The sequence below is a fragment of the Bidens hawaiensis genome, unplaced genomic scaffold (assembly GCF_021521415.1).
Source record: "Bidens hawaiensis isolate Kalapana, Puna unplaced genomic scaffold, B.hawaiensis_p1.1 tig00067208_1, whole genome shotgun sequence".
In the NCBI taxonomy this organism is placed as follows: domain Eukaryota; kingdom Viridiplantae; phylum Streptophyta; class Magnoliopsida; order Asterales; family Asteraceae; genus Bidens; species Bidens hawaiensis.
This window is the reverse complement of record NW_027501909.1, coordinates 32,507-42,022: the sequence shown is the minus strand read 5'-3', so window position 1 is coordinate 42,022 and position 9,516 is coordinate 32,507. Positions and strand designations below refer to the sequence as shown.

The following is a 9,516-nucleotide window of genomic DNA, read 5'->3' as shown; positions in this document are numbered from 1 at the left end:
ACATTGTTGAGTAATATAACACAATATAAAGAAAAAATAACACAATGTCAAGGGAAAAAAGGCACGATCAATTACGAAAACAAACCCAAAACACAATGATAAACAAAAAGACATGATATTTTTCATTCACCTTTGTGTATTTTTTTCGAGAACGAGAAAGACGGTGGAAACATTTTTGTGTTTTTACTTTTTTCATTTTTTTATTAAATTTTGAGTTATGATTTTTTTATTAATTTTTTTAGGATTTTTTTTTGTTTGGATACAAATAATTCTCATATTTTTCATTTTTGTTTCTCTTTGTAGAATAACTTAACCCGTAATATTAAACAATAAAGTTATTAATAAAATAATTAACATGAATCTAAAACAATCTCAGACAACTTAATTTACTTGTTTCATTCGTTTAGAGAATGCAATATTATATTCACTTGCTGGTTACTAGATACAAAGCATCCCGACATAAAAGAAAATGAGTTTGTTACAAATTGACTGATTGATTCATTGTTTTGGGGGAAAAGAGAAATGATCATGTATTTCTTAGCTTTATTTTCTTTTGTGGTGTTGATCAATGGCGATCCAATTGTTCCGGCATTATGTATCTCCGGGGACTCTACAATGGACGCAGGAAACAACAATCATCTTAACACTTTGTTCCGAGCAAACTTCCTTCCTTATGGAAGAGATTTCGTAACTCATAAACCTACGGGTAGGTTTTGCAATGGAAAATTGGCAGCAGATTATACTGGTATATAAATTTATGACAAAAAAAACATAAATGCATGGTCTTGGTGTTGATCATTAGTTTTTAACAGTTTCCTATACTATGTTGTATAAACAGCTGAATTCTTGGGTTTTGAAACATATCCACCACCGTATCTTAGTACAACGAACAAAACCCGTCTTCTTGGCGGCGCCAACTTTGCCTCCGCAGGTTCTGGTTATGCATACCAGACAGCTCGACTATATGTAATAATAAATATCTAACTAATTCAAATGCACTTTGGGTACCAATATATAATTTAAGTTATATATGTTTGTGGCAGAAAGCGGTTTCTTTACGACGACAGGTATCCTATTACCAGGAGTGGCAAAAGCAAGTGGTTAGTATGGTCAGAAACGAGAGCGCAAACGCCAAATTTTCTGGCGGAATTCACATTTTAGGTGCGGAAAGCAGTGATTTCCTTCAGAACTGCTACATCAATCCGGTTTTGAGGAAATTGTATACACCTTTAAAGATTGCAGACATTCTTTTAAAATCATATTACGCCTTCGTGGAGGTAATTTTGAATCAAACTTAAGTTATAATTATATACATGACACTTAAATTATATGCTGATATGTACGTAATTTGTGTACGCGTAGAAGCTTTATAGTTTAGGAGTAAGAAGAATAGGAGTAACTACGTTACCACCAGCCGGATGTTTGCCCGCAGCCATCACGCTATTTGGCCCGGGAAGCAATGAGTGCATACACAGGACAAACCGGGACGTTATCATGTTTAACAACAAACTAAACTCCACGTCTCAAAATCTACTGGCCAAATATCCGGACCTAAAACTTGTGGTCTTCGACATCTATCATCCTCTTCTTCATCTTATAACAAACCCTTCAGATAATGGTACTAACGTTTTTTTTTACTTGACTACTCATGAAACATGTTATCTTTTGGTATGGGTGAGCTATATAGCAGTAAACTGTCATTTTCTATCCTATGGTTTGTCACTTTTACTCTTTTCGTCTAGAAATATTTATTAGACATTTCCGTTTTTAGGATTTCATTTTCTTGTCATTTTTCAAGTCACTAACACTATTAAAATATACTTCATTCGTATCATTAAAAGTGTTCATGTATTCTTTTTAATCGTACCATTACAAATGTCCACTTTCATAATTTATTAGCTAATTCTAAATTTATTCTTAAACACACACAACTAGCGTTAGTAAACAATTTTGATGGACCCAATTTACAAGAACATTATTGTCATTTGGTAAACGAAAAAAAAATCATTCAATCTACCTTTACTTTGTGGTTTTCAAACCATGACACTAAAAAAGGGACGAAGAGAGTATCGGTTAAGCTAGGTCACAATGACCAACATAAGCCTAATAAGGTATAAAAATAACATTAACAATAAATAAATAAATTAATTAATGGTTTAGCATATGGAATTGTTTCTATTTCAAATTATTGGAAATTCAACAGAGATAGCTTCGAGTTCGAGAGTTAATCGTTAAGACGGCAATAGAGAGGTAGAGAAAAATTACAGATTGGTGGCAAGATTAGTGATGTGGGGGTGTGGGTTTCTATAGGTAACTAGAATAGAGGTGAAGGGAGATAGCGGGGCGGCGACGATGGTGTTACTAATGGTACCCGGTTATAGGCAGCTGTAGTGGTGTTGTCGGCAATCTTTGTTACAGAATTAAGATATTAGTTATTTATTGTTAATGGTATAATATATAGTATGGTATAATATAATAAATGCGGGTTATAAAAAATTAAAAACCTAAAAAGACATAAATGTCTTTCAAGTTAACAGAATTAATTCACGTTGTTCGAATACAACGATTGACAAACTTCTATGCGTTAGAAATAGAAGCTTTTAAAACGGTACAAACATTTGACACTTTCACCTGCAAGCTATGTTCTTAGATATTTTTTAGATAAAGGTCGATCTTTTGTTTTCTTTTTTATGACTGATAGATTCCATTATGTGTAGGCTTTTTTGAGTCAATGAGGGGATGTTGTGCAACATTCCACAAGGATAGTTGAGACTTCATTGTTTTGTAATGCAAGGTCAGTTGGTACATGTTCAAATGCTACAGGGTATGTATTTTGGGATGGAGTTCATCCATCAGAAGCTGCAAACCAAATCTTGGCACAAAATTTGCTTGAGCAAGGACTTGGCTTAATATCTTAGAGCATTTTCATTTACCATTTCTTTTTATATCTATGTGTTTGTGTTTCTTTTAGTGCATAAATGTCAAAATTTACAATAAGAGCAATCATATTAGAGTTACTATAACTTCTTAGCTTTTAAGGAAAAGATAAGTAAGTAAAAAAAACTTCAATTCATCAAATTATTTATATATAGTTTTCCATACCCAGAAATTACAAGGATTATAACTATAGATTCAATAGTGATTTCATATATTTACCGACTCACTATTTCTCTCACTTTTTTTATAAAAAATTGATTACACATAAATCTAAGGAATGAGACGTTCATTCGGCTTCCCCATAACCATTCTTATATTTTAACATAAAATGACTATTTTCCTAAATTTGTCACTCATTTGCTTAAGATCTCTCACATCTCATTTACAACATCCTAAATTGACTAAACAGAAAGAAGCAACGGAAAATTTCGAGGCAAAAAATTTCTTGATTTATAAAAAAGTTTTGAATGTTTATAATGTTGGGTTTCAACGGTGGTTCGGAACAAAACGGTCAAACTATTTTAAACCGTTCTATTAGGTATTTTGTTTCATAAATATTAATCAATATATATATATATATATATATATATATATAAACGAACTAAAAACGCAGCGGATAAATAAACGAGTAAAACGAACAGTAAAAGGAAACCCGAACCCGTATCCGGTTACAACATATACGAGTACGATATATATAAACGAACAACCATAGATATAGTTTAGTTCGTACTCGGTTATCAAAACCGGGAAGAACACCAAGATATAACGAATCGAGTTAGAATTTGACACAATCAACGAACCAACAAGAGATCCAGCGAGATCTGCGGACAACGGGCGGCAGCAGCTCGCGGTGGCGGCAGAAGGCGCCGGACAACAGCAGGTGGTGATTGACGGCTGTGACACCCGGTAAATTCCCAATCCCTTAAACCAAGTAATCAACCTAAATATTAGGTAATTATGTTATGTGCGCCCTGCGCGAACGCGCTATGTTAGAATCAGCGCGTGCATTTGTTATGTGCGCCCTGCGCGAGCGCGCCATGTTAAGAACCAGCGTGGGCATATGTTATATGCGCCATGCGCGAATGTTTTGGCTTTATGTTTTCATGCACCTTAACGTTATGTTGTCTAATGGGTTGACCATCCCGCATGATGCTAAGGCGGGTGCATCCTAAATCGTTTATGCGCGTGCGGAAGGGAACTAACCTCCCCGCATGGCGGGAACATTGAGAGCTAGTTTGTCTGAAGCTCCAAGATGGAATTGACTTCAACATAACTGATCACTATGTTGAAATACCAAGACCACCTGGAGAATCTACAAATGAAACTCAATGTCCTAACTGCGAGAAGGTTACGCACCTACCCGCAGCAAAGAAATGTCCTTCACGCAGAAAGCTATGCGCACAAAGTGATACGCACAGAACACTTAGTCTATTCTCCAGACGTAAGGAGATTACTCCCGCCCAAAAGGAAACAGTAGCGTGTTTCAGAGATTTTCCACTTTTTACTGTACACTAACAAAAGTACCTGAAAAAGCACACTGTAACACGAAAAGTCAACTGTCAGCCACCCTATTCTCACCAACCCCAGACCTGCATGTCCTGACCAAATCAAATCAAAATCTTTTATCCACTACTCCACTCTTAAATAAATAATAATAATTTCCATACTTTATCATCATTACCCCTAGATATGAAAAGATTACAATCCCCTAAAGCAAGGGATTGTGTTCCCTTGAGTTTGCCTATAAATATGTAACCTAAATTATCACCCAAAACACACTTCAAAGAACTGCAAACTTGCACTAATCCTCTCCCAAGCATCCGTTGTTTTCATTTCCGATCCTGTTACTAGGTAAGCCGAGAATATAACCTTGAGATCTACTTTCCAACCCTTATATTCTCCTATTTCTTGATCTTAATATATATACTTCTTGTTATTTAATCGTATTCTAGACCTTCAATTCCAAGGCCAACACCAAGAAAACCCGAATCTCGATTTAATCCCTTAACAAGAACCACAGGTGAGTCTCACAGCCCCTATGTTTTCACTATTTTTAAACTGTTTTCGGGGCGAGGGACACGTACCTAAATAATATTTTATCATGGTATACTTACAAGCTATGCAAGCGATTATGTGTTTAAATTATATTTCATGATGAGCAATGCGAACGGTTATCTAAGGTTTTCGATGTATGTGCGCTAGAACTCGAGTAAGTGATCACTTTACCATTGGAACTCTAAGGGTAGGGACTGCTGGTTTGATCCACCCACTCGTAGGGGTCGCACCTCTTTGCATGGACGAGCGCCTTGTTTTCCGGCACAACGTCCGCGCGTAACCCGCGGGACGGAATTATTGATTAGCTCGTAGTGGCAACGCCACTTTGCATGGACGAGCACATATTTCCTGAAACGTTCGCGCGTAATCCGCGGGACGGTACTACTTATATTAGCTCGTAGTGGCAGCGCCACTTTGCATGGACGAGCACATTTTTCCTGAAACGTTCGCGCGTAATCCGCGGGACGGTACTACTCATTTTAGCTCGTAGTGGCAGCGCCACTTTGCACAGACGAGCACAGTGCCCAGAAATGTTCGCGCGTAAACCGCGGAACGATTTTATCAGAATATGTTGATAGAACTACGTTTTACCAAGCATGTGTTTTAATGATGATATCAGAATTATGTTTCAGAATGATTTGTATCAAGATTATGATGCAATACGATTTATCAAGTTACTAAAACTTGTGAACTCACTCAGTTTATACTGATTCGAATGTTTTTACGTGTCTTTCAGGAGATAACTAGGTAGCGCATGGAGTCACACTTAGAGCACCTCACGCTGAACATCTAAAACTAGCTTTTTGGAAGATTTTAGTTCTATCCCTTCGATGCGCGTGGTTGTTCCCGCCGCGCAAGGGGATATGGCGTGGAAATCAACAGTTTTTATACTTGGATGTTTTTATAATTTTTAAACAATGTAATGTATTTGTATTAAACTTTTCATGCGCAATGAAAATCTTTGAATGTTTGCAATGGCCCGTGCTTAATTATCAATCCCCACTCGCGCGCGCCCGGCTGTTTCCGCCGCTCAGGGCCGGGTGTGACAGATTGGTATCAGAGCACTGGTTATAGCGAACTAGGAAAAGAAGTTTTAACCTAGACTATAACCGTTGGGGAATCACATGAAATATTTTTCAAAGAAAATATTTTCAAAAGAAACTATACACACACTTAGGAACACGGGTCACACAGTGTCTAGTAAATAATGATAACATTATGTGCTCAGAGTACATGCGCTAAGTTTGATATATTTTCACTCTTTTAAAGCGAGAATGCCTCCAACTAAAGCCAAAGGAATTACCATGACACCCGAGGAACTCGCGGAAATAATCGCGCAAGCAATCGCAACACATGAGGCCAGCAAGGCCGAATCAAGTCAGGGTCGTCAGAATGAGACCCCAGAACCCGAATCAGGAGCCTTGGACAAAGGATGCTCCTACAAGACATTCATGGCCTGTAAGCCTTGGCCATTCAAGGGTACCGAAGGGGCCATTGGGCTCTACAACTGGATTGACAAGATGGAGACAGTTCTCTCCATTAGCGGATGTAGTGAGAACCAGAAGGTCCTTTACGCGACCTGCATGTTCCAAGAAGCAGCTTCGTCTTGGTGGAAGCTTCAAACGAAAACATTGGGGCGAGAAGTTGCTCTCCACAAGACCTGGGAGGAACTGAAGGAAATGTTGATGAGAAAGTTCTGCTCTCGCGCAGAAATTCAGAACCTACAACAGGAATTCTGGAACCACACCATGGTAGGAACGGATATCGACGCCTACAACAACCGGTTCAACGAGCTTTGCCAGTTGGTGCCAGACATGGCAAACACGGAGGAAAAGAAGACCGAGAGGTATATTTTTGGGTTACCTCCTGTTGTTAGGGTTCCGCTCAACGCCGCAGCGCCTCCAACTTTTGATGAGGCGGTAGCGCGGGCCATCACCCTTACAAGGGATACGGTCCGTGCGGGTATGTTAACTACGCGCGGAATCGAGCAGCGAACCTCTGATCCCAAGAGGAAATGGAACTCTCACCACCGAGGGTCCGACTCCAAGCAGCCACCGTTCAAGAAGCAGGAGAGCGCAAGGACCTACGCGATCCAAGCCGCGGAGCCATCAAGGAAAGGGTACAGCGGGCCTCGCCCATGGTGCAACAAATGCAAGTATCACCACGAGGGTGAATGCGCAAGAATCGAATGCGCCAAATGTGGCAGACCAGGGCACAAGACGATGAATTGCCGTGTCAGAGAAGCTGGAGCAAGCGACAACTGCTACGCATGCGGGAAGCCAGGGCATTTTAGTCGGGATTGCCCGCAAAAGGGGAACCAAGCTCGCGGGAGAGCTTTTGTGATCGGCGCAGGCGAAGCTAAAGAAGAGCCGAATGTGGTAACCGGTACGTTTTTGCTTAACGGACATTTTGCATCTGTCTTATTTGATACTGGCGCTGACCTGAGTTTTATATCCGCTGAGTTTAAAGACTCCCTAGGCCTAGCAACCAGTAGGCTAGACACACCTTATACTATAGAACTAGCCAATGGTAGGCAGTTATGCGCAAGCGAAAGAACTGAACAATGTGTAATAGTCATGGGAGGTCACGGGTTCAATATTAACTTGTTGCCAATAGGCTTGGGAAGTTTTGACATTGTGATAGGTATGGATTGGTTAGTCGAGAACCACGCGGAAGTTATTTGCCATGAGAAGCAGGTTCGGGTCCCACTGTTGAACGGAGAAACCTTGGTAATTCAAGGGGAAAGAAGGGGAGTTGCGACGAAACTGATTTCGTGCCTAAAGGCGCGTAAGTGCCTAAGGAAAGGGTGCTACGCCTTCCTGGCGCATGTCGTAGAGAAGAAAGGAGATGAGCGAAGAATTGAAGACTTACCAGTAGTGCGAAAATTTCCAGAAGTTTTTCCTGAAGATTTGCCCGGATTACCGCCGCCGCGACAAGTCGAGTTTCGTATTGATTTGGTCCCAGGAGCTGCGCCAGTAGCTCGAGCGCCTTATCGACTAGCTCCATCTGAGATGCAAGAGCTATCCAATCAGTTACAGGAACTATTGGATAAGGGTTTCATACGCCCAAGCTTTTCACCTTGGGGAGCTCCAGTACTGTTTGTTAAGAAGAAGGATGGTTCGTTCAGAATGTGTATTGACTACAGGGAGCTGAATAAGCTGACAGTCAAAAATCGGTACCCCTTACCGAGGATTGACGACTTATTTGACCAGTTGCAGGGATCCAGTTATTATTCGAAGATAGATCTACGGTCAGGATACCACCAACTTAGGGTCCATGAGGAAGATGTGCCGAAAACAGCCTTCCGAACTAGATACGGCCATTATGAGTTCTTAGTGATGCCTTTCGGGCTAACTAATGCGCCGGCTGTATTCATGGATCTGATGAACCGCGTATGCAAACCATACTTGGACAAGTTTGTGATTGTGTTTATAGATGATATTCTGATTTACTCTCGGACCAAGGCCGAGCATGAGCAACACCTGAGATTGATTTTGGAATTGTTGAGGAAAGAAAAGTTGTATGCGAAGTTTTCCAAGTGCGAGTTTTGGCTTAGAGAAGTTCATTTTCTCGGTCACGTTGTAAACGAGAAAGGAATACACGTTGATCCTTCCAAAGTCAAGGCCATCGAAAACTGGGAAGCGCCAAAAACCCCAACTGAGGTGAGGCAATTCCTAGGACTAGCTGGCTACTATCGACGCTTCATTGAGAACTTCTCCAAGATAGCTCTACCTCTGACCGCGCTAACTCAGAAAGACAAGAAGTTTGTTTGGGGCGAAAATCAGGAAGCAGCGTTTCAAATGTTGAAACAGAAGTTATGTAGTGCGCCAATTTTGTCTCTGCCCGAAGGGACGAACGACATCGTCGTTTACTGCGACGCTTCACATCAGGGACTTGGATGTGTCCTTATGCAGCGAGACAAAGTCATAGCGTATGCCTCGCGCCAACTCAAGACCAATGAAAAGAACTACACAACGCATGATCTGGAACTTGGAGCGGTTGTCTTCGCGCTAAAGATTTGGCGCCATTACCTCTATGGTACAAAGTGTGTAATCTTTACGGATCACAAGAGCCTTCAACATATATTTGATCAAAAGGATTTAAACATGAGGCAACGAAGATGGGTGGAGTTGTTGAATGATTATGATTGTGAAATTAAGTACCACCCTGGAAAGGCGAATGTGGTAGCAGACGCGCTAAGTAGGAAGGAGCGAATAAAAACGCTACGAGTCAAGGCTCTAAGGTTGACCATTCACGCAGATCTCTCTACCCGCATCCGAGACGCTCAGCAAGAAGCCTTGAAACCAGAGTTTGTTAAAAACGAATGCCTTGGGGGTATGATTAAGAGTTTGGAACTTAAAGAGAACGGCAATCTATATTTCGCTAACCGCATATGGGTCCCTCTCAAGGGAGGATTGCGCGAGCAAGTATTAAACGAAGCTCACAAGACGCGGTATTCCGTACATCCTGGCGCAGACAAGATGTACCAAGATGTTAAAGCGCTGTATTGGTGGCCCAATCTTA

General features: G+C 40.6%; 1 pseudogene; it reads left to right on the top strand.

The window, feature by feature from the left end:
* The first annotated feature begins 379 nt into the window (after nucleotides 1-379).
* On the top strand, nucleotides 380-2,949 carry LOC143604880 (GDSL esterase/lipase At5g03820-like; annotated as a pseudogene).
* The last annotated feature ends 6,567 nt before the right edge of the window (nucleotides 2,950-9,516 follow it).